Genomic DNA, 25668 nt, shown 5'->3' with positions numbered 1-25668 from the left:
GCAAATGTCTGAAACATTGCTTCCACAATAGGTAGTTATGTCTTGATTCTGGATAACACATTAATAAAAGTTAGAATAGTGTTGATGACAACTTCTAGGTGTAATGTTTTTATATGTAAGTAGCTTTTTTTTCTGCCTTTAACGTCCCTTTAAATATGCTGGTGTGGTTTAAATATTAGAGGAAGCTGGGCCTGAAGGGCCAGCAGTGATTTTCTCTTTTTTGGCATTCAGCCTTTATTGAACCAACAACAAGAGTTCAAATAATCTCCTTGTTTGCAAATTTAGGAATAGATTCTGACAAATGCACAGACAGATCCAGTCTTTAGGATAAGCAGGTTTGTGCTGATTTGGGATTTGCGCGTGAGTTAATTGCTCTGCTGTTTAAGCTCTGGGCTAGGTCAGTGACCTTAGCAGCAGATAATCTTACTCTGTCCTCTTTGAGAAGTTCAGCAGGTGAGTGCAGTACCTAACCCCAAGCTGACCTGCTCGCTAAGACAGGATAAAAATAATCACATTTAAATCTACTCATGAGGACGTAAATAATTAGATATTTGTGCAGTTGCGCCCTACAGGTGTCGTTTTAAACCGCTTTGTAAAATCATATTACATCTATACTGTGTACCAGAACCTCTGTGTATGAACTAGAGGAAAGACTTGCGAGTTCTACAAAAGGTGAAGAGAGCACACAAGGACACATCATACATCACTAGGTTCATCCTGTAGAGGGCAGTGAAGACACATGGCATGGTGGAAATCTGTTGTCTGTCCTGTCCTCTCAAAGCTGCACGTGTAATGTTCTGCAAGCATGGCATCTGTCACAGAAACACAACACATATATACGGTACTGACATGTAATAAATGAAAGCTTTATAGAAGCACTGATCTGCAGCGTAAAGCTGACAGTGAGATCCTGCTATGTGGCTGGAAAAAATCTCTACACCAGGTAAAAGTGGTAACTTTGTATTAGTAGCAGTGAAGTAAAAAAACAGCTTTTCAATTTAGTTAAAGTGTAAAAAACAATTTTTATGCTGTATTTACCTTTCATATGAAGCAGACGTACTTCTCAGTGGTCACAGGAAACAAAGTTGTAATCCAGCCTTTAAAGGGGATTTAAACATTTTAAACAGTATTGTCAAATCTAAACAACAAATCTTCTGTGATACTTGGCCCTGTATGTTTGGTTAGTCTTGCATTAAACCATCTCTTCCTGGTAAAAAAAAGAAAAGAAAAGAAAAGAAAAGAAAAAAAAGCCAAAGCTCTCCATGTGTTTCAGTCTACTGGTTTCTAAAAACGTAATCAATGGTGTCTGTTCTTAGACAGGCTTTAATTTATATCATTCAGTTAGAGACTGCTTGGACAGTTGCTGGTTACGTCTTTGCTAAAATATTTCAGGCATTGAAAGACGCATTTGTTGAAGTGAAACGTGTTAAGCGGTCTTTGTGTAAGAGAAAGCTAACTTTCTCTTTCCCTTTAACATCATTTCTAATATCAGAGTTGGGGCTGTTCTGTTTTTGTATTGTTACGGTAGTGCAACTATTATGTTAATTTATAGCATTTATGAGTGTTTCCCATTGTACCCCAGTTGCTATGCTGAAACCTTGGGCTTTTCAAAGTTTTTGCAAAGGGACATAATTGGCTAAGGACTGAGCTTTTGGATTCCTATTGTTTGGCCTCAAAACACTTGTGTTGCTGTATGTCGCACAAGCATTTGGGGTGAGTCGGTTTAATTTTCATTCTTTTTCTGTTTTTCTGAAAGGCAAAGCTATTTTAGGAAGAAGTCTCAGCTGTCGTTAGTACTGTATGTGGTCTCTGTGTTCTGATTATTTTATTTATTCCCCACATATGCATTTTGGACAATGTCAATCATTCCGGTCATCTAAGCAGAATACACAATAAACAATATCTTTGTTTAACGTCAGTATAAATCATAAAAGAAAAATAATTTGCCATCTGTATTTTCAAAGCTGCTTTCAAACCATAATGCACATAATTCAAACTCACACCATCTGCACATATAAAGACAAACAATTCTACCAGTCTTCGTTTCCGTGCACAGTGCGCGGTCAGTTTTGTCAGATGATTATAACATTGCACTCTGAGACAGAATGCCCTGGGATGAAATCCTCCTTTGGTGTTTTAGACTACCAGAGTGCAGATTCTCATCCAACATAATGTAGAGGATTAGGCGAGTCATGCCTGTGATGGCACATTAGCGGCACATGGTCCAAATTGGTTCCTGACCTGGCTGTGTGTTTGTGTGTGTTTTAAGAGGTAAGCGAGGCAAAGAGATAAAGTAAAAACACACTGACGAAAACAGCGTTTCAGTATTTCAAGGCAATGTTTAGATCACATGCCCTTCATTTGTCGTATAATATATTTTACTCTTGTGTCTTTGCTAGCTTTATCATGCTTTTGAATCTTTGATTGATTTCTTTTGACATTTTTTTAAACCACAGAGGAATCTCCTTTTATCCTTCCCCTCTCTCTTAACCTGGATATCAGTGGTCTGAAAAAGGATGTAGTGTGTCACATTATAAGCAGCTGCGAGTAAAAGATAGGAGACAAGCCTGGGTCATCATGGCAATCTTCCAAACAGCTTTTAAACAGTGTTTCACAATTGATAAACAACCGTGCCTGTAATTAATATTGTACATTCATGGTAAAAGGCATTCTACATAATTACTCCACTGTCACCACCAGAAATATGCACATTCAGTGTTATTATAAAGCACACCAGTATATCATATTAAGTCATAAATAATGGCAGTAGAATTAATTAATTTTATAAAGCACCCCTCCCCCTTGTGTGGTACTTTACATTTAACAATGTCAGCATTTATTGACGCACTCTTTAAACAATGACATTTTACATAGCTTTTAAAGAGAGCTATTTTGCGAGGCGCTGATGGCGTCGCTAAAGATTTTCTTAAAGAAAGATGAGACGCTAGTTTTAAATTGTCCATATTTCTCAAAGCATTTCTTCCAACAAATGTTGCCAGGCACTAGATATGCTACGAACAGCTGAGAGAGCTACTTGAGAAGTGTAATCTGTTCCTCATTACACATTACTCAGTCTACTAACTGCTCATCAGTAAATGTTACATTTTTCATGACTTTGCTTTTGTCTCTGAGCTCCATCAGAAAGGCAGGCTGTCCAGATCAAAGTACATTAGATTGTACCTCTGTTTAATATTAGCAAACCAGCCAACTTTCATATTTTTCCTCTTCTGCTATAGGGTAACTGCCTAACAAGTAGCTAACATGTCCAAGACCAGTCAAAAAATTTTTTAAACACAGTTGCAAATCACTTGCATGGAAAAAAATGCTTCAACTGTCTTTGAATTTATGATGTCAGAAAATGTTCTCTGTCTTTCTCCTTAATATCATGTAGTTTAATTGTAAAGTTAAGCGCTCCCATCACGTATAAATACGCTTGACTTTGAAAACAATTTCACCATTAATGAATCATCTTTCCTCTGTTTGTATTTATTGTCGTGATTGTCAGTATTCAAGTGTGTATGACTTGTGAAGCTCACCGATATGAGATACTCCAAGGAAACGGTAACACCTTACATTACCATGGTGACTCCACCGTTCTGTTGTGAGCATTGTGTAAACACTGACATGTTTTCCATTTTTTAAAGCGATCTTCAATTTAGGCTACAACTGAAAGAACTTACAGTTTATTATATGCATTCAGTTACTGCTAGCAAGCTGAAAAACATTTTTCATTCTTTTGGTCCTATTTAGATGTTTTTGCACTCCAAAAAAGTAAACAAAATAAATAAAATGAAAGACCTTGGCTTGGAAGTCACAGGGATTTGTCTAAAGCTATATTCATTTAAAAAAAGCAGACTAAAAAATATACAGTATATGTGACTTTTGACAGTGTGTTTTGTTGTAACCCCTTAGCTGCTTTATAAAAGACATCTAAACCAGAATGGGCAATTCACACTGCCTTTAGTTTATATTGTGTTTAAAACATCTAAACAATGCAATGCAAAAACATGTTCTCATGTATTTGATCTAAAAGCACAACATGTCAATGAACTCATGTTTCTCTGGGGTTAAGCTTGGATACATTATGAGAAGTCCAGATAAATAGAGAAGAATGTATGACAACACGTTTTGTTGTTTCTATCCTTTTGCAGGCTTTCCTTCTTCCACTTCTTCTTTTTTTTAATAAATACGAGATGTTGTCTTTGATGGCTGCTCAACAAAGAGAGAGCTGTCTTCAGCTGTAACCTCTCTGCACCAGAATCTGGAACATGACACATGTCAGGCTGTGATAAATGGTGCAGAGTCTCAGTAATTTCACCAGGAATGCCCTTGAGATGCCCAAAACCCCAATCGCAAATGCTATTGTTGAATTAAACCATAAAAAGAAATCCCTCCCTGTTGACATGATAGGAACCATGTTGAAAATGAGGGATATTTTCTTTTACTCTTCGGGATTTACCTGTAGTATTTTGGCCTATGTACATCATAGTGCAATATTATAGTGCAACTATTGCAATATATTTTTATTCATGAAACTCATTTAGACTTTTGCTGTTGAGAAAAATAAATACTTTTTGAAATGATTTCATAGCACAGAAAATCACAGAACTATAAAAATGTCTCATTAAAGTATTCAATAAAGATCTAAAGATCACCAAAGAAACGGCAATTTAATGAATAATTTTCAAAAATCAAATCACTTGTTCTGCCAGCTAAGTTGCATCTTTTTCAAGTGTAAGTCACATGCATTATGTCAAGCTTCACAAGGTTGAATTTGACATAACAGGAAGAGATGTGCCTTAGCTTTGAGCAGTACGGGCACAGAAAATCACCTTAATTGAATCTCTGTAGTTGTGAAGATCGGACACTCTGGCGTGCCATTGCTAAACCTCAGAACTGCCATTAAATGATGTGTCTCTTACATCTTACATGAAGCTGATCATTTATAAACTATCCTAAAACGCATCATATTATGGTGACCTACCTGAATATGTTGTTGTTGTAATAGGTGCCGTATCTTTATGCTGAAAGTCTTATTCTTACATTCTGAGAGTTTTGTGAGACAGTTTGTTTACTTAAATGAGGCAATAATACGGTGACATCAAAGGCATTGCATCATATGTATATTCCTGTGTAAGTTTATGAGATAAGCTGATATAATATTCTACTGACAGTGAAGTAATTGTCTTTATTTATGCTTTTCACTGTGTTTTTGACACCATCAGAATGATCAAACAGACCACACTGTTGTGGTATATTTCACTTGAACAATTCAGTCATTTTTGGAAGACTCATACACAACATAAAGTACATTAGCAAGGTTACTGAAATACAGCAAGTGATCTCTGGTATAACAAAATTACACATCTCTGTGTGGACAACAAATTAGAGCTCAATTTGAAGAACCTTTCCTTTAAGCAATGACTATAATGGCTACACACTATTAAGCATTACTTACTATTAATGTACAAGGAGAATAGGCTGTGACAGATAGTTCCCAGATCCAATTCCCATGGAGGCTTATCTATAAACGTAACAGATGAAGGAAAAAAGCAGACTTAGTCCTTCCTCAGTCTCGCTAAGCATTCTTGCGTGTGGTGAATTGCCCAGCGATTAATCCAAAACTATGGCTAAACTACCCTATGTGATATCCTTTCCATCCTATGACAAATAGAACTGTGGAATCTTAATTAGGAGGGAATATGCTGCAGATGTATTAGAGTAGCGATGGGAAAACAGATGAGGCCATCACACCACACAGCAGGGAGCTGAGGAATCTGGTCCCCCATCGCTGTGTCCTATTCATAATGCCACGAGTGTGCCACATGCCTCTGCTGTCATCTGCACAGTGCCACTGGGGCCCCCGAGGGCTGGGAAGGACCTCACTATCCACCACTTGGGTTAAGCCTGTCAAGCTTCACCATTAACCCTAAAAATCTGTTTTATATTATTTGAAAAATCAATAATCTTTACAAAATGGAGAATTACAGCTTGGCTCTTAACAGTTTCTTCTTCAAAGATAAGATTTAGTTTAGCAAATGTTTTTACAGTTCAGTTAACTGCATCTTTAAAGTAAATAGGTTTGAACTATATGTAATAAGTCACGCAACCATATCTGCATGGTCTCAGCACTTGCACTGTTTCTATTCTTCATCGTCTTCCTTTTTTTTTTTAACAATTTTTTATTTATTTATTTCTATGTTGGTCACTGAGGTTCCATTTTGAAAAATAGCCATAGTTTGACTATGTCTATTCAGCTGGGTGCTTTCAATTTTATACCTGCAAAGTTTCAATCTAGGCCCTCCCTGCGTCCTTTAACATTTGGTGCCCGCACTAGCACCCTCCCCCACCTTTTTCTCCCTTTTCCAGGATTACTGGTAGACTCTGCACTTGTGCTGTTATTTTCAACCTTGGTGGACAGGGGGTTCGGTATGTATTCTGGAAATACTTCAAAGAAAAGCAAAAAGGCAGCAATTTTCTGCTTGAATATCCCTCTGACTAAATCCATTGATCATCCTTGGGGTTCCTAAGAGAGAGGGAGTGAGATGGAGAGGCATGTTTTATCCTCTAATAACTCCTACCTTCACCCCTTCCTGCCTCACTGTTGTTGTGTTGTTGTTGGTCACACTTCTGCTCTGTTCCTTGGAGAGCTGCTGAGATTGAAGTTATTTTATGCTTCGGCTCCCCGGGCCCCAATTTGAAAACTCTTGTGTGTCAGTTTTCACACACTCCTGTCATATGGCAAGAAGCACTGCAGAGTTTTGCCTTTAACTTTTTTTTCTATGAAGGCATCTCGTTGGGCATTTTGCTTTTTCCAACAAATAGGTCACATAAAGAAGACTGCATTGTTTGCAAGTACGCAGTCTTAATTTGAAGGTGAAAGAGGGAATCCTTTCAGCTTATATTTGATTATACATCTGCTCATTAAACCGCAATGTGAAGTAGGGCCCTTCTAGTCAGATAAAAATGGTTAGTATTTTATCATGCTTATGATATTTTAAGTATATAATTTCAGTACATATATACATATTTCGATATATGGTTATCATCCACTACTCCGCATTGTCTCTGAATATTTAAATAAAATATTGAAAGAGCCTTGTGTTCAAAACTTCAGCATATCAGTGATCAGTAAAACTTTCATGGTCAAAAAACAAGAAAACAAACAAAAGTAAAATATACTGCCTACACCACAAGCTAGCTGTGAGCCCATTTTGGTTTGGCTCTAATATTTGGTCCATATTATGGAATGATCCACATTTCTCTATTCAAATATTATGTAGACCTTTCTTTTCTTAAATACAGTCATTAGTTTTTTTGTACATGTAAATAGTTTGTTTTGCATTTGAGGTCTGTTGGTCAAGGTGATTGAGGATGTTTGGGTCAAAAGTGAGCTCCGTCTAATTGTGCTAGACGGACCGAGGCATCTTTCAGGCAACGCTCTTTGCCCGCCAACGTCCTGCATCTCCGGCAGACTCAATAAACTGCAGCTAATTTGAAGGTGATGACAGACAAACCAGCCGCAATTTATTGCGGTTTGAAGACAACCTATTCGCTTCTCGTCTGTGGTTGTGAAGTTCTAGTGTTGTGGCAATGCCTTCACTCACCCCCTATGCATTTGACATCTGTAGCAGAATGTTGAAACAAACCAGACAAATTGAACGAATACAGAAAGAAAACAACTGTGAAAATTTTTTTCTTTTTTTCAGGAGCATTTGCAGGTTTAAGCATGTAAGTGCAAGTGTACTACCATAACCTGACACAACACAATGCAGAGCTGTTTCTCCGGACCATTGGTGATGTTTTGGTTGACGTTTCAGATTTCTCCACAACATGTTAGTACCAGAATTTAGAATTGTAGACAAAGGAATTTGGAAAAATGCACCAAAACACGAACGGAGTAATATTATTTATGACATGGTGTAAACTTTGTTTTCTAATGCTTGATTGCTAAAGCCCATGCCTTGACACTTGTGATGTACTCTGCCAAGAACATTAAGTATCTGAAAGTGATAAAGCTTCAATTTGCTAGACCATTAGACTAATTACTGCAATAATTAAGTAACTACTTGATTAGAACTAATGGGTACCTAATTATCCAGGAAGAAAGGATCAGGTGGTAATTTATAGAGTCAAGCTGATGTCTTCTGACTTAGCAATGCCGATTACCAAACATAAGGGACTGAATCTGGTGAGGAAAAAAAGGGAAAGGAAAAAAAAGAATTGCCTGTGTTTACCTAGCCCCTGTAGCTAAGGCAAACAGTTTGTTAGAATCACATCACATGAACGGATTGTTGATGATTGTTAATGAAACAAGATACACATCAATACATTATACAGGATGATTAGCCTGCATGTATTTTCTAATTAATCCCTGAGCAGAGGTCAATCCCAATAGTATTGATACTGATTACAGAGCTAAGGAAGTATTATGCTGAACCTGACATAACTTATTTGGATGGATGGATGGCTAGCTAAACATTTATTTTCTCTTCTACATAAGCTTTGTTTTGTATATGTGTGGATAGGGCAAAGACCATACACACCAAGAAAATGAATGGTTTGAACAAGATTTTAATCACATTTCACAATGAGCATCTCTCACAGACACAGAGAAAGATGAATAGAGACAAATCTAAAATTTATAGAATTCTACAATTTGCATAAAGTGTATTATCTAAACATATAAGTGAAAGGTAAGGGTGTTGAAATGGTCATTAAAAATTTAGTATATTGAATGTAGGATATGGACATTATCAATCCATCAATCTGCTAGTTACTCAGTGTATAATTGTTATAAGATGGGCAACAGTCAAGCCTAGTCTACATATAATATGCATGACTGTGAATGGAGGTAAAAGTGAAAGCTGACACTTTTTGATGTACAGTTCTTTTTTATATTAATGTTTGAATAATATGTGCCTGGAGGGTGGGCTATAAATTAAAACACAGAATTGAGGTATAAATTTTTATGAGTCATCCTCATCTATTTCCATTATGTATTTAAAAATGAAAGAATCACTGTTATTTGGATTTAGCTGACAAGCCTACACTCCAGACAGATTGGAGGTTAGAGGTGCATTCAGGAATCCTTAGTTTATTTAAGACGATGTTTCAGAGAATGCATCGAATTAAACGTAAAATGTCATTCAATTGGAGAATTTTTTCTCTGCTAATTTGGCTTTTTATATTTTTGATTATTTTTGTAACTGGAATATTTGTGGTTTGAACTCTGGTTGAAGAAAACAACTCACATTCTACATGGAAGTTATGATGGATGCTTATTTTCATTTTTTAGATTGTATAGATTGAACAAGTAATTGAAGAAATAACTGAATAACTGGCATTAGTTAATTTAACCCCACATTTCTTTCTCTTGCCACACTTTATTTGTCCACACGCCACAGCAATTTTTTTTCTATTTTTTTTGCCTTTTGTTTGGATTCATGCCGATGTCCTGTCCTTCCGATCTGTCTGTTGTGAAAGGCTCTCTTTTAAAAATGCTCTCATCACAGCTGTGGGAATTGTCCAGGGAGTGTGCGATTACAAATGAAAGGACAGTGAAGGGGAAGGTGTGGGGTTTCCAGTTGACTGTGAGGGCCCCAATGAGGGTTTCTAACAAGATGAACAGTGAGGCCAGAGTTACAATGCCTTGGTTCTCTGCTTCTGCATATTCCTCTGAGAAGATATCTTTTACGAATCTCAAAGAAGGATAAAAATAACATGCACTATGTGTGGTTTTGTCATGCTACGGTATTTTGAAGGTAGGTCCATGCAACTAGAAACTATGGCGTCAATTAATCAAGTGTTTTTTTATAGTCTGTGTGCTGAAGAAGACATGAAAGCTGACTGTTTAAATCATAGAAATGCCCAGGACACGTGCATAAATATCTCTCTCTCTCTCTCTCTCTCTCTCTCTCTCTCTCTATATATATATATATATATATATCTATATATATATATAGATATATATATATATAGATATATATATATATAGATATATAGATATATAGATAGATAGATAGATAGATAGATAGATGGGGTACAACAATACACAAAATTCACGGTTTGGTTCGATATTTTTTCGAATGTTCATGCCTTTTTAATTTGTCATTTATTAAAATTATAAATATATATTTTAACTCAAAAGTACAGTTTTAAATTTAATGTTGCTGAAACAACAAAATAATTTAAAAAGATCAATCTATCTGATCGAGAAATCACTCATCTTTGGAAAAGAGAGTTTATTACAGAGAAATGGCTCTTTCCAAAATAAAAGCTATACTATACGCTTCTTCTGGGCTATATTCTCAGCAGCATATTAAACATATCAGGTCCCCATAAGGAGAATCATGTGGTAACTGCTGTCTAAATGACTCAGGTAAAGTTTGCAGCATGCGTGCTTGTTGTTTTTGTCTGCTCCTACTTGTCTTTGCACTAGGATGATGTCAGCGTAAATGTGTTGTCATATTCGTTGTGTTCCCACTAGTGCTGTCAGCGTTAATCCCGTTAAAATGACATTAACGCCATAACGCGGCAAATCTCTGCCCTGTGCGTGGGGCTGGACGGCGTCAACACGTTAACAAGCTAACTGCGCTAACGCACTAGTTCCCACCAATTGAGCATTGAGGTCACATCCTACATACTGTCTTACTTTTGTCCGTGACGCGCTTACCATCAGGGTCATGCTTCACATGAAAACCAAGGTAGATTCCAAAGGCCAGATCTGAATGAGGGTGGGGGAGGTTCAATTTCGGGTAGCGTTGAGGCAGTTGCCATGTTGCAACGAGCTTAGCTTCTGTCTTGCTAGCTTGCGCTGCACTCAGTGGATCTGCACTCAACAGTGCAGCCTAGGCGGAGTAGTCGAATGCAGATTCACTGAGCGCTCAACACAGACAGCATCGTCAGAAGAAAAGTTGATAAAATAAATAAAAAAATTTGTATTGTTCGATACATATGCGTACCGAATCGAAAGTACTGTATCGAACGGTTCAATATCAATACAAGTATTGTTACACCCCTAATAGATAGATATCTATATCTATATACATATATATAGATGTATAGATATATATAGATATATATATACACACACTTGAGATCTACTCAAGTGTCCAACATGCTTAAACTTTATTTACATTTACAGACCAGATATCCCAGTGCTGCAAGGTAAACTGCAGTTGTGTTTGATGTTATTGCACCAGACTATTTGTAATAAAATAAGGGCTTATAACATAGTCACTATCCACACCTCACTCTGTTCTCCAATATGGCGCTGAATTGATATGCAGTTTAATAATGTGCTAGGAGCTGATGTGATGTAAATGAAAGTAATTAGGGAAATGTCAAACACAATTAATAAAACAGGTTTAAGTTGTGAAAACACTTGTCAGTGGAATGAATGAAGATTTCGCCTCTTGTCTCCCTGTTACTGCCCTCCCTTTTTGCTGCTGTTCAATTAGGTCACAGATTGCTCCTAAGTTACTGCTCCCCTCTCACTTTCCCTTTTACCCTCTATCTCTTGTTCTCACAACCTTTCCAATTCTATGCATGAAGACCTGCGAAAAAGGAGGGGGAGCCACCATCCTGCGGAAGGGAAATAAATTTGCCTGTCCATCCACCGCCTGGATGAAATTAATTGCAGACTCCTCATGCTGTCTGGGTACAACTGGGGCATTAACATAAGCAATTTGCGTCCAACTTCTTCTGCCGGCTGTTTAATAGAGCATCGGACCTGGCCGATAAGGCTTAAGGTCCCTGACGCATTAGCATTTTCATAATATCAAAATATTATAGCACCATGATTTGCTAAAGCCCATTCATTATTGATAAGAACAAAAGGTTTTATAAATTACAAAAGGGGATCATGACCCATAATTACGGCAAGCAAATTAGGGTGTGCAGTAAAGTCAGTTACATTTTGAAGAAAAATAATGATGCCAGAGACCTTTCTCCTTCCCTCAGGATTGAAAAAAATAATAGATTCCTTCACAGCCTCACATGAGGTTGTGGAGCATGTTCACAGGTTCACGAGGGACAATGTCTGCACAAGAAAGAGTGCAAGTGTCTGTGGCCCAGACTCCATAATGCATGTGTAAAATAGCTCTTAGGCAGCTTAGTGCTATTGTAATGAACATTCTCAGACAGGATAGTCATGAAAGTAAAGATAATTCACAACATTTTCACTAAATAATGCTGAAATATGACAGGATCGTTCAACACTCAGAAATTGCAATATCGATGTGTTTCAGTACTCAAGTTTGGCCGGCAGTGCTTGTGAAGAATTTTAACTCTGTTAGTCAGGGTTGAACATTTAATTTACTTGAGATATTTTCTGGAAACATCTGGACTGGGCTTGGTGTAGGGCTGTAGTCAACCAGACAACTTGACAACTTGGAGTGTGTCACGATTTGGTCAGAGCAAATTAACCAACCAGTTGGCTCGTAAGTTACAGCATATTATACATTAATTTGTCACTAGAATTTTTAAATGAATTTGTGATCATAGAGTTATATGTTGTATAACTATATGTTGTTGTGAGTTTTTTTTAATTATTATTGCAATGATGATTATTTTAGTGCTAATAATATTACTGATGTTAACATCTTCAGAAATTGCAGATTATTTTTTTTGGTATAGTGATTATAACACTCCTGAGAGTGATCTTGTATATAATATTGTTAGTAATAGTAGAAAAAAAAACATGTCCTACAGGTGGTTTTTGTTCTGCAACGCATGGACTTTTAAGCAATTCAGTTTTTCAATGTTAGTGTTATCTGAGATTCATTAGAAGTGAGCTAACTAACTAATAAAAATATTTTTAGCACAGTTTATCATAATCAGGGTGTCGCTCCTTCTATCCTGCAAACCAGCATGGTGATATTGCTCATTACTAGTGAATTCTCATAAAAGCTGTGGACAGTTTGCTTTACTCCATGTTTATGGAGCAGTTTTATGGCATTGCTGTGTGTTTACTTCACACATTAAAAGCAGCTGTTGCACAGAGGATTAACTCACCCTTTAGAAAAACTTGCCATTAAACCATATTCATTACTTACAAAAACATTTTGACCAGTTTAGTACTTTAAGATTAAAGTACTAAATGCGCAACATTTTCAAACATGACTCTGAGAAAAAAAATTCACTGAAACTTGCTCATAGAAAACACATCTCCAAGCACAGCCGTTGCTGTCTTGTGTCACATGACCTGAAGCCTGTATATTGATTCGCTAAACAGCCCCTTTTTTACTGTGTTCAAAAATCATTTCTCTGCTGTAAAACATGACCCTTCAAAACATTATCAAGGTACTGACAAGTCACTGCAATGTTTTGATCTTGAGACTGTTTAGGGTTTTATTATTCTGTTTCAAGTTTTGAACCAAGCCAAGCTGCCATGATGTGAATCATGACCATGAAATGATTTGATCGGGATCAAAAAGACAAAAGAAAAGAAAGAAAAGTGAAGCCCATAACAAATTGCAAATCTTAGAGTCAATAGTGAATGAATTCCCACTTTCTTGAATTTAATCCTTTAACCTATTATAGTGTTTATGTAATTAATAATAATGTTATGTATTAATAGTTTTCTATACTTTTTGTATATTTTGTATACGTTTTTGTATATTTATTAACGTTTTTTTTGTATATTATTTTGTAGATTTTGTTTAAGCAACCTCCACCAATCAGAGGCTTTAATATTTCAGCGCAGGACTGAAGGAAGAATAGTTATTTTCTGAGATTTTGGGAAGGTAATTATCAAACAGACTTGTTGCTTCTACATGAGTCCATATCATAATTTTACAGTATCGTAGGTTGTAGTAAGTCTGCTTTGATTGGTTACAACATTACGACTGATAATTACTAAATCTATAGAGAATGAATGGGATTTACTTCCAGAATCTCAAGGCTGAGATCCACACAGCAGGCATCATGAAAGCTACAAGTCACTTGCGTTTTTGTTGTCTTTTCTACTGCTTCTTGTGTCTCTTTTGTTTAGTTTGATGTATTTTAAAGGCCCTTCTCCGATCTGCAAAAAAGCTTTTGGCTATAAATGCTTGGGTATGTGGAAATGGTTCATACATATTGTCCCTATTCAAATGAACTAAATAAATAAGTAAATGTAGGTAGCATGAAGCAACGTTCAGTGGCCTGTGTATCTACAGTATGTGTGTAGAGCTCACACAATAGGTGTACAGTCTTACATGAATTAGAATGAGCACAGGCGTTTAGTTTGCTATGGGTAGCTTCACTAACATTAGTTCACATTAGCTGATGCTAGCATCAGCCTGCACTGAGTTTTGCCCAAGCACTGCAGATTCCAAATATGGCTTTCTAAATGCAGTTTTCAATAATGAATGAGGTGTCCAGCATGCTTCAGTTTAAACTGCTGAGCTGTTTCCACGCTGCAAAGTTGAAAGTTCACTTTACTCAAATCAACTTCTATTTTTGGACGTTTTCTTCACAAAGAAGCGCGTCAGTACCACAAGGTACATGAAGCCAACATTATACTGAGCAAGGGTGGAGCATAGTCACAAAATGTAGGTGGTAAATGTATGCTGAGTTCATTTTAAATGTTCTAGATTAGATCGGAGTGTTTTCTTCGTAAGCACTACTTTCCTTAAAGCTACAGTTAAATTTCCTGACTTATTTCATAAAATGTCTTGTTGGAATGTTGCATGTGTTGATATTTAGAGATGTTTACTCAGTGATCACGTCAACAAATCTAGGAGAAGGAAGAGAAATACAAATATGAACTCAAGGTGTCTGCCACATTTATCTTTAGGTGTTAGTGTGTAGCTAGGTGCTCAGTCTAGTTATATTTTAAAACAGCCTGTGGAAATTATTCTGTGTTATCTTATTCAGGCTTGTAAAGTGAACTCAAAGTTTGATTGTGCCCTACTGGGCCTGTCTAATCACTGCCACACTGCGTCCCACAGTGCTCCAAGCTCGTTATCATTCATTAACCTCTAGCTATGATGTCTCTCTGTCTTCCCCTTTCAGTCACACAGCATTTTCAAATCATACATATATTTTGCTGAAACAACAGTGACCACGTAGGAAGAATATATTGTGAGTCCAGGCCTTTGTTAAAGGTGACTTATTCACCACTCTCACGTCTTGTCCCCGTCTCAATTTCTCTCCATCTAATCTCCCTCCGTCTATAACAATAAGAATTAATTAGCCTGCTTATTTTTCTCTGGTTGTAGAGAGGCTCCCCATCTGGATGGGAGACAGCCCTTGTGCCTGATTAATGGTGTGGAGAGACAGTTGCCAATTTTGAAGCCTTGGTGTCTGGCCCGGGTCAGAACTTCCAGAAGGCAGCCTAATGTTAGACCAGAAAAAAAAGAAAGAAAGAAAAAAAAACACCTCAGAGATTATTGTACTCTTTTTTTTTTTTTTAGAGTTGGAGCTGCTTAAGTTAGTTTCAATACTTGTGCTTAATGGCAACTGATGTAGCAGAATAAGGACATAAAACCTTTAAAGAAAAATAAACCTAGTAGTTTATACAAATTTTTATTTTGCATTGTTTTTTGGTTAAAATTCACTTTATGTTGTTTTTATTGCTGTTTTTATTCATGACCTTAAAATGTAAAATCTGTGTTTCCAGTGTCTATATTTATATAGTCTGTGGCTGTGTTCTTTCCTCCATTTATATTTACATAACTAGTTTGGCCATTTCCCCAATGACGACTTACTTCTATTAGTACTCTTTGAAAGCTCTACTTGTGCTTTTGGCCAGCTAGATTTCTGGACCAGGAAAAAGAAGGTCAAAGCTCTATTGCCACTGGAGCCTTGACACATTTGCCTCTAATGTGTCAAAGAGAAGATGACATTTACAGCCTGGTGAAGTGACTGCCTCCCTGCCCATCAGGCACCCCTGAAGTAATAAATGTTTACCTTTCGGAAGGAGGTTCAGGATTCTTTTTGTTAGATGTTTTAAGGATTTTTGGCACACTTGGGTCCTATTTTTTCACTTTCCATCTCATTTAAAACTTCACTGTTGTTTACACAGAACTGAAATGGTTGTTTTTTATGTGGATTTAAAAATCTGTTCATTTGGTTTAACTAATGCTGAGCGTTAGCCTTAAGATGACTAAATCCGTCGTTGTCTTCTTAGCATGATGTGCACTGATTATTGAACAGTTAGTCAGTGACCGTATTACATTCTATTACTGTTGTACATATTGTGGAAAAGCAATAAAGTTTGATTATGGTTTAAAAAAATATCCTATAATATACCTTCTAGTGACCTTCTATTTGCTTAATATCCAACTCTGCAAATGTAATGTTGCAATGTATGGTACATATATGTAATCCATATAATACTGTAATAACTGCAGATCCTCAGTAACCAATAATACGTAAAAATAATGCATGACTATGTTGAGGCATATGTGGCTCAGCTCAGAGGTTAATTTACGAAACAACCACATCCCAGTGAAATCACACAGATCCAACTTTTACCATCTCACCATGTTTATTAGTGTTATCACTCTTGTGATCACTCTTGTGATCACACCTGACTTTGCACTTTGAAACCATTCTTATGGAAGCCCTTAGAAATCAGGAATGTGTAACAAACACGTTGAGTATGCTTAGTTTGACCTATGCTGACAAGAAATGTACTTTATAAGTATTTGTATCCTTAACTGAACAGCAGACAATATGCAATACATGCTTGAACTACAGATGACTTGAGCTAGTACTGAATCGATGGCAAGCAGCAAAAATGTGAAAACCAGATGAAGAGAAAAGCGATGTCTAGGCCTTGAGGGCCATGATGCGTAACATCACACCAGACTCTTATCTCTGGACACATCTTTTCCCTAAGAGGATTCTACACTCCAGCAACCAGCAGGATTCAAAGGTATATCAGGTGCATGACCTTAGGGTTAGTGAAATCTACAACCAAGCAGAAGCAGCTTAAAAAGGCAAACACTGAACTACACATCACGTGGCCTCATAACATCTTCGTATACACATTAGGAATATACCTATTGTGAAATCATGGCTGATACCAGTAATAATTAAGGTTTGGCTGACAGTTGATTTAGATATTGATTTATTTTCTGTGTGTGTGATGGGCAGTGGGGGTATTGTTATTTATTCAGGGGTACCAAGGAAACTGTTTTAGTCTTTTAGCCATTCATCACACTATCACTGAATAAGCACAAACTCAATCATAAAAATATATAAAAATGGGCCACATGAGGATTACAAAATTAATGTTACACAACAGACAAACACTGGCCACTGCCGCTGGTGAATGTCATCTTATTAGCTGATAGGTAAACCGGTGCATCCCTACCACACGTGTGCACATGCACCACACTCAGCTTACTAGGCTTTCCATCTTATTTTCACTCATACAGTAACCTACAGCAGCGGTTCTCAACCCCCGGGCCTCGGACCGGTACCGGTCCGTGAGTCGTTTGGTACCGGGCCGCAAGAGTTGAGGCTCAGGTGTGAAATGTATGGTTTTCAGGGTTTTTATCGGTTTTCAGCGTTATTTTGTTATCGTTTTTATCGTTAACTCGGTTTTCCTGGGTCTTATCACGTGTGTTATGAATAAATCTTCTTTTTTTCGGTACCGGTACTAGTTTTATTTTGTTGTATTTATCCGCGACACATTAAAGGCCGGTCCGTGAAAATATTGTCGGGCATAAACCGGTCCGTGGCGCAAAAAAGGTTGGGGACCGCTGCCCTACAGTACAATCTCATCAACTCAAGGTTTGCCTTTATCTGGTAGAGGTATAGATCTACGCCTTTCTGTGTGTTATGTAAGCTTGACATATTTGAAGTTTTTCTTTTTTTCCTATGCTTTACCTTCTAATACTCCTTCACGAGTTTAAATTGAATTTGATTCAATGCTCATTGACTTTGCATTATGCTAAGCATAATTCATATTGTGCTGTAACTTTGAAAAAATATAGATTGATCATTATTCAGTTTTCCCCTCATTAACCTTTGGTTCATTGCTTAATGTGTCATAGGTCAAAGGCCATTGTAATCTCTCTCAATGGAGACACTGTTCTTGATCAATAGGCTTCTTGCTCAGCAGCTCACATTGTTTTATTTTCCTGCTTGTGTTCCAGGGTAAGGTGTGAAAGGATCATTCCAAGTCTCAAAGGAGAGACTTCTTTCAATATCCTCAAAGTAGCGGATCCCACCCACTCAATTGTTCTCTACATAATCATATAAAAAGATTCAGGAAGAGTTGTTTTTTATTGTTGTTGTGTTTTTCCTCTGCTGAACAATGCCCTTCCGCCACAGGGTCCCATAACAGGCCACCAGTCTATGCTCAGCTCACCTCCACCCCTCATCCCACCCTTGCTATCTCGTTTTCCTCATCTGGCCCGGGCCCACTTCCACATCTACATCCCATTGTCCGAGTGAAGGCAGCACGCGCAGGGCTTTGGCCAGTCCAAACATACGCATCTCTCTCTCTGGATGACTGCCAGCAATCTTTAAAAACATAAACGTTGTTTCTTTCCAAATCAATTTAGTAGTTGTGTTTTAATACTGGAACAAAGATTACAGTCACTTTGCCTGTCAGTAAGGCTCCGTCTATTCTTTTTGCGAGGCTTTTTATAAATGTGTCGCGGTGTGTGTCTGGATTCATGCATGCACGTGTGTCGGAAAACCCAAATCCCAATCATTCATGTATTCCCCCAAGGTGGGCCAGAAAGTGTGTGTCTGTGTATGTGTTTGTCACTGTCCCCTGTCAGGAAAGAAGGTTGGAGCGTGTTCTCCGGACAAACCCCCTTTGGCTGAGGAAGTGCTCCTCTATATTGGCCTCTTTGTGGCTCGCTAATCGAGCTTTCCTGTCAGCAGGCAGCAGAGTCCCAGTGCAGGGTGCACTACGTGATACAGACCCACTCCGGTGCTCCAAGGGAAGTTCTGGGATCAGCAGATAACAGCACAGCTCCCTCATCTAACACGCAGAACAGTGTTACCTCTCTGTCTGTCTCTCTGTCCTTGCATGAATAAGGACAACACCAATTTTAACCATTAAAAATATCCATTATTCCTAGCTGCTAGCTGGCAGTCTTCTCTGGAAACCCCACAATTCCCTTTTAAGCCTTTTATAGAGCAATGTATAATAACAGTACTTTCCAAATTGGGGATTAAATAAAAAACGACATCAAAGGTAACGTGTCTTAAATATCATGTCTGATATAAGTTAGCAGTGTAACATGTTGTGTTACAAAGCTCTCTTAAACATTTATGCTACACTGCTTTCCCCATGTGTCTGGTTTGCTGAGTTTGTAATTAAAATAGACTATTATCCCTCACCCACCTGAATCTTGCTCCACAGTGGGCCATTGTGGAAACTAGCCCTCTTATCAAACGTAAAAGCATTCCAGTGCTATCTGAGAAGACTGGCCACAAAGCACCCATGTTCTGGTATTCACAATCAGCTATAAAATAATTGACTGTGGAAGTCACTTTTGTTTAAATTTTTGTGTTAGTCAAGCATTTACGTAGGAGGTTTCAAGGACACTTTAGAACATAGCAAATACCTTCAGAGGGACACCATGAAATTCTGATTTTAATTTGTTATCAGCAGTCTTTTTTATATTCCCCAATATAAGTTAGCTCAGAGGATTGATACAAGTGATACTGTATTTCTGTGAATATAAACAAACATGCAGAGAGATGACATCCTGTTTTGTTTTATCTCTCTGCTAAGCAAGTCCCTAATAACAATGTGAAGCATTTGAATCTTAAACTCAATTAGCCAAGCATTTTTAGTCAACTCCCTAATTCTAGTAAAGAGAAAATAGGTGTTACCAAATCCTGTATGTAACAATTATCAACTTTTAATGGATGGATGGAATAATTTATTTACAACAACAACAACAAGAAACCATGTTAATCCCATTAAAACCATATATAACATATATAAATATAACCCTCATATTATATAACAAACTATCTTTACTTAAGGAATTCTACATTCGTATGCACACAATATGCCTTTTTTATAATTACTCATTAATTATTAAGTAGCAAATATAATTCCTTGATGCTAACTTTGTTTTCCTTTTAATCAAAAGCCAAATGATATTATTCTCAAGTTTTGTTCAGGTTTTTATGGCTTTAGTATTTAACACATAACTCTAAAGTATAAAATCTGGTTCCCTGTATTTCTAAACAATCACAGGAAATGCACTTCTGATACCGGTGAATAATAATGACTTTCACTGGTGACATTTTCCAGTGGCATATGGCAGTAAGCTCATGGGAGAGCACAGCTTTTTGATGCGTACTCTGAGTCGGAACGACCAAAGGACAATTCTGGGCATGTGTTGCCTTCTGTCTTGCCTTGTGAAATGATAATGTGGCCTCAAAAAGATTCTGAAGCCGATGAGTTTTCAGGAAGATATACATGGAAAAAATAGAGGATGTGATTATTGTACATGTGTGTAAGTGGTAGTCTATATATAGTATATTTGTATCCTTGTGTTAGATGTGTGTTGTTTTACTGGTTTCTTGAGTGGCCACTTGAGATTGAATCCAAAGGAAAGTCAGTCATCATAGACTTCCATGTTAAAATGCCCAGCTAAACAGCATTAATAAGTATGATAGTAGGCTTACTGTATGGTGAGGAAAAAAACTGTAACTGAACAACCGACTCTTATTTTTAAGCACACTAGTTCAGTTTTGCCGAGATTTAAAGTTACGGCTGCTTTGACTAACAGATGTGCCAACACACAGTTATGTTTGTGTGGATCTTGCCTTATTAAAGTCTGTGGATGCAGCTTGCAAACTGAAATGCATCAGACACATTTTCTCTTCTCACTACTTTATGTTTTAGATAAAGGGCTGTGTCTAGAGCATGCAGAGAGCAGGAAATGGGGACACCCACTTGCTCAATAATGTCCTCTCTATTCTCACGCAAGCGCAAGTGGACGTCACATAGGCTCGATTGGAGAGAGCTGGCAGGTTAAAGAAGGTGTAATGTCTGATTCAGACTGATAAGGATATTTCTATTCTTAAATACTAAGAATGGAAACAGTTATAAAGAAAAATCACAGCTTTAGCACATGTGTGGAAACACCTTATGTTACCAAGCAAACACTTGTTTCTTGAGAGTTCTTTTGGATTAATCTAGTGCAATTAACATTTCATTAGACCATTAACATAAATGTTCAAGGCTACTTTGTTTCTGATGTTTCTTCTTGTTGGTAGTCACGTGGAATTTAATAGGTTGTATCGCAACTGTGTTGCTGAAAACAATTGCCTATTTCAGCTGGAAACAACGCTCAAGAGTGCAGTGATAGCGACACCAAAACACTAAAGTATGTGTGTGTTTAATAAGGTGCTGGAAACAATCCTGAGAGATTTCGTTCCATATTGACATGAATGTTCATCTGATAATAAAGACCCTGCCAAATATCTCCGCCATTACCCCATCATGAGCTTTTATCTTGTTTGCATCAATTGTCATATCCGACTATCATATCAGGAATCAAGTATCATCAGACCAAGCAACATTTGCATAAATTTTCTTTTACACATTGTACCCACATTGAAGATTCCTGTTCCTAGATGTCAGGAGCAGCAGCCGGTGTGGACTTCTGCTGCTGTAGTCCATCTGACTCAAGGTTCATTCAGAGATGCTCTTTTGCATATCTTGGTTATAACGAGTGGTTATTTGATTTCCTTTTGTCTTTCTATCGAATTGAAGCAGTCTGTTAATTTTCCTCTGACTTCTGACATCAGCAAAGCCTTTACCATATTTTTCAGACCATAAGGCGTACCTAATTATAAGGCGCACTGTCGATGAACGGGTCTGTTTTCATACATAAGGCGCATTAAGCGAAACAAGCATTAGCATTTTTCCTCCAGCTTCACTGTTTATGTTATGCTAACATAGATGTGTCGCTACGATCACGTAGCACATCATTATATACCAGCAAGCCAAACTTCAGTAACCCTACAAACGTCACTGCTGTTTAGTTTTCTGTCTTCATTTGTGTTCAAAGTAATAGCAGAGCTGTACGTTTTAATTTTTTCAGAAATTGCTCATTCAGAAAATGGTATATCATGTTTAGGTGGAAATTAGCGAGCTAACTTCCTGCTAACTTCTAACTCTGTTAAATGTAATAAATTCAGTTTTCATGGATGCCTGGATGTTAAACTTAATTGTTACACCTGGTAAAGCAGCAACACTCATCATTTTATGAAACATGAAAGAATTTAGACAGTTTTTAACTCTCTGTGATGCCACAGTGTTCGTTTGACTTTGGGACCTGAAGCGGACAGAGTTTTGGACCCAGACCACTCTGCGAGGCTCCTGACTCATAGCCGTAATGCGGTGCAGCTTCATAGCTTACCAAAGTCGTACTAAAACATTTTTGACAGATTTCTGAGAGCCGTGTACCACATAAAATTGGTTCGAGGTCAGTAAGCACAACCAGAATTCATACATAAGGCCCACCGGATTATAAGGCGCACTGTCATTTGAGAAAATTAAAAGATTTTAAGGGCGCCCTATAGTGCGGAAAATATGGTATATACAAATTTATTCTTATATATTTATACAGATTTCTTTCTAATGTTGAAGATGTTGGGATTTCTTGATGTGATGCTTTATTGTTACAGTGTCAAAGGATTCCCATCAGCAATTAATTTTCAAGGCACAAAACTAAGGGCATGATAAGAGTGCGAGTGGTCATTAAGGTCAATCTAAAAATAGCAGCAGAAGATGACCTTGAAGGGGAGACTGGTGAGATTTAAATCACATGGTGTTTTTGATCTTTTCATGGAAGCCCTGTAACATTTTGTTTAGTTTTATAGTTCATCTTGAATCATGTAGCTTCAGCTCTCAGGGACTGTACAGTAAGACTGTGTTTGGCTGTGACCCTCATGACTCTGTAACTTAGGTGTGAAATTGTCATACACACAGTTGAGCAAATAAGTATCACATTTTGGCACGCATAAAAGCTCTGCTAAATTTGTGTGTAAAAAGACACACAAACATTTTCATTCTGCAGTTTCCATAAACATAATCAAACTGAAAAGGGTAAAGCCAGAAATTAATTATCCATCCAAGGCAAATGTAGTGGAAAACATAATTTATGGAACAATTATGAAAATGGTGCACTTAAGTGAAAATGCCACAATGAATTAATTAATATTTCATTGGATTACTCTTTTAATTCTTAGCCCTGGTGAGTGTGATGGAATGTACAAGGCTATTGAGTGGAGTGGTATTTTAGGCTTTAGTTAGCCTAAAAAGGGGTTTGCACGGCTTTCAATCAGATTGCACTTTTGAAAGCTTGGTGTTATTATGGTCCATAGGGTAAATGTTCTGCTGCCGATTAAAACACTTACAAGAGGAGACCTTGACTCTTGTTGCTGAGATATATTATATGATAAAGCATATTATCATATTCTGGACATTTTATAGCAGAATTAACTCTAAAATTAGGTATCAAATAAAAGTGTGTCTTTAAAGTGTCAATATATGCATATTGGCCTAATATGTAGGTAATTGTGTGCATGTGTGTCACCTCAAATGGTTCCTTTTTTCAATAATCTTCTTCACACAGAGACTCCTTTTGCAAAGAAGGGACTTGCCCTTCTTCCTGTCACCCGTCCACTGGGAACACTTCTCTATGTGCAGTCTCATTGGCATGCTAAAGAGCCCTGATATTTTTGTCTTACATTTAAAGAGGGAATTACGCTGAGCCATTGAGGGCTTATGTCCAGGGCATTTTAACTTTTTTCGTGGTTCTTGGAAGTCGTCCAAGTAGATTGAAAAGATGGGAAGGTTAAAGAATGGATAGAGAGGTTATTGACAGTGCTGAGGTTATTACTTTGAGGGACAAGCGGAAACAGTGTGTTGACTGTTAGCCAAAGACCAGCTTTGCTGTATTGCATGGGGGGCATAAGCGCCCGAGTGAGCTTTTTTCAGATGTTTCTTTTAGAAAGCCATTACAATGAAACCAAGTCTAAAGCAGCAATTTGTAAGTCAAGAGCCTGGCAAAGTGGGTAGTCTGGGAGAAAAAGGGAGTCGAAAGTGCATGGAGTGTAAAGTGAGAGCCTGGAGTCTGTTCAGGGCAAGTGGATCTCTGGCCTGCATTGCATGGCTTGTTGCAGCTTCTTGTACAAAGCATCAATACTGTGTTGAAGCTCTTTTTGTAGCTTTAAGTAAAGATATCACTTATTGTGATATAACAATTAATACACTGGTAAAATATAAAATTTTGCAAGTTTTCAAATGAAAGGCAAGTGAATTTTTTTTATTTAATTTGAAAATCTGTTGCTTTAAAAATGTTTATTAAGTCCACAAAACTTGGAAGTGTGTGAATGCATGTTCCAAAAAAAGACTAAGTGGTAAAAGTATGTAAATGAAAGATTTGTTCTGATTTGGTCGAAGTTTAAAAATTTCAAAGCTGAGAAAACAGTAACTTGTGCTTTTATGAAAACAGACCTCTAAGCAAATCACACAAATGGTCTGCCTTGCAAACTATAGCCCTTTTTCCAAACTCTACATTTTGTTAAAAATTCTGCTTTGCTTGTCTAATTTGACGATTTAAACAATGCTAAATATTAATAGTTTTGTATTGTCAATGGCAGACCCAAATTGTGGCTCTTCTTAGCTTTGGGCAAATCACTAAAATGACAAATGGGCATGTGATAAATCCTCCTCTTTGCATTTTCTGGAAAGTTAGCTCACCAGCACATTAGTTCTGCCACACACCCTCCTGAAAATTTACCCCTTAAATCTGACACTTCACCATCTAAAGAGCCTAAAGCCACCTCTGCTAACACTGAGGTATTAGAATACCCCAAACCCCAATCTCCCTTACCAAGAAACCCAACAATGGCTGTGGAACAAACAAACAAAAAACAAAAACAATACTGGTTATCACAAAATGCTTAGCCAGTGTTTGATTTGTGCTTTGTGGGTTATTATAGAAACATGGCAGCAAAGTGTGTTGAAGTCTGTGCAAGAAGATCTGCTTTCAGTGGATGTAAGTTTATGAGCCAGGTACCATTCCTGTACTTCATTCAAATTGAGCTTGCACTATTTCCTTTTTAATTCAACTTTAAAAATAAATGCATACATGAAACCATGAAAATAAAATATATGGTGTTCTCTGTATAAACTAATATGAAATATTAGCATTAGCTATTAGCTATTTTACATGAGACTAGTGCTGAAGAAACTGCATTGTTTTGACTGGGTCGGAGTGCTCTATGGTGAGGCAAGCTCTAATGGGATCTTAGAATTACCCTTCAGAGTAAGGCTGTAACTGGACCGGATTTAATCTCAATTTTACTGTCCAGACTCAGGCTTTCCAGCTCTTTGGGCTATTTAGCTGCATTAGACTCCACACCCTTTGGCATCTCCCCATAGGTAGCAGAACAATATGTGGAGGTATGTGAAGTGTTTTATTTAGTTGGGATGTTTAATGTATGGCTGTTTCCTTCCCATGCACCATGCACCTTCATCATGCTTTTTTTTGTTATTTTTTATTGTTAAATGCTTTTGTTTACCACTGCCACTTCCTGACCACTGATCAGTGATAATATTAGTTTGTAGCCAGGACGTTGGGAATGTCACATTCAAATAGAAATACACTGATCGTTCAAATGCTAAACCCCTCTTGGCATTAGCATCATGTCCCATGTTGTCCCACACAAACATAC

At 37.4% G+C, this 25668-nt stretch overlaps 1 long non-coding RNA gene across 1 annotated transcript in view; it reads right to left on the bottom strand.

The window, feature by feature from the left end:
- LOC146569652 (uncharacterized) overlaps window positions 1-25668 on the bottom strand; it is a 44156-nt gene that overhangs the window by 52 nt on the left and 18436 nt on the right. The window contains exons 4-5 of the long non-coding RNA XR_014893178.1: window positions 1039-1097; window positions 1-812 (exon numbers count right to left, since the gene is read on the bottom strand). The exon at window positions 1-812 is cut by the window's left edge and continues 52 nt beyond it. This is a non-coding gene — a long non-coding RNA (uncharacterized LOC146569652). The remainder of the gene's footprint in view (window positions 813-1038; window positions 1098-25668) is intronic.

This window comes from Mchenga conophoros, linkage group LG7, assembly GCF_057382185.1.
Source record: "Mchenga conophoros isolate Kocher_MC1m ecotype Shallow Benthic linkage group LG7, M_conophoros_male_GT1.1, whole genome shotgun sequence".
NCBI classification, from domain to species: Eukaryota; Metazoa; Chordata; class Actinopteri; order Cichliformes; family Cichlidae; genus Mchenga; species Mchenga conophoros.
The sequence above is the reverse complement of the archived record's forward strand: the minus strand, read 5'-3'. Positions and strand labels throughout refer to the sequence as shown.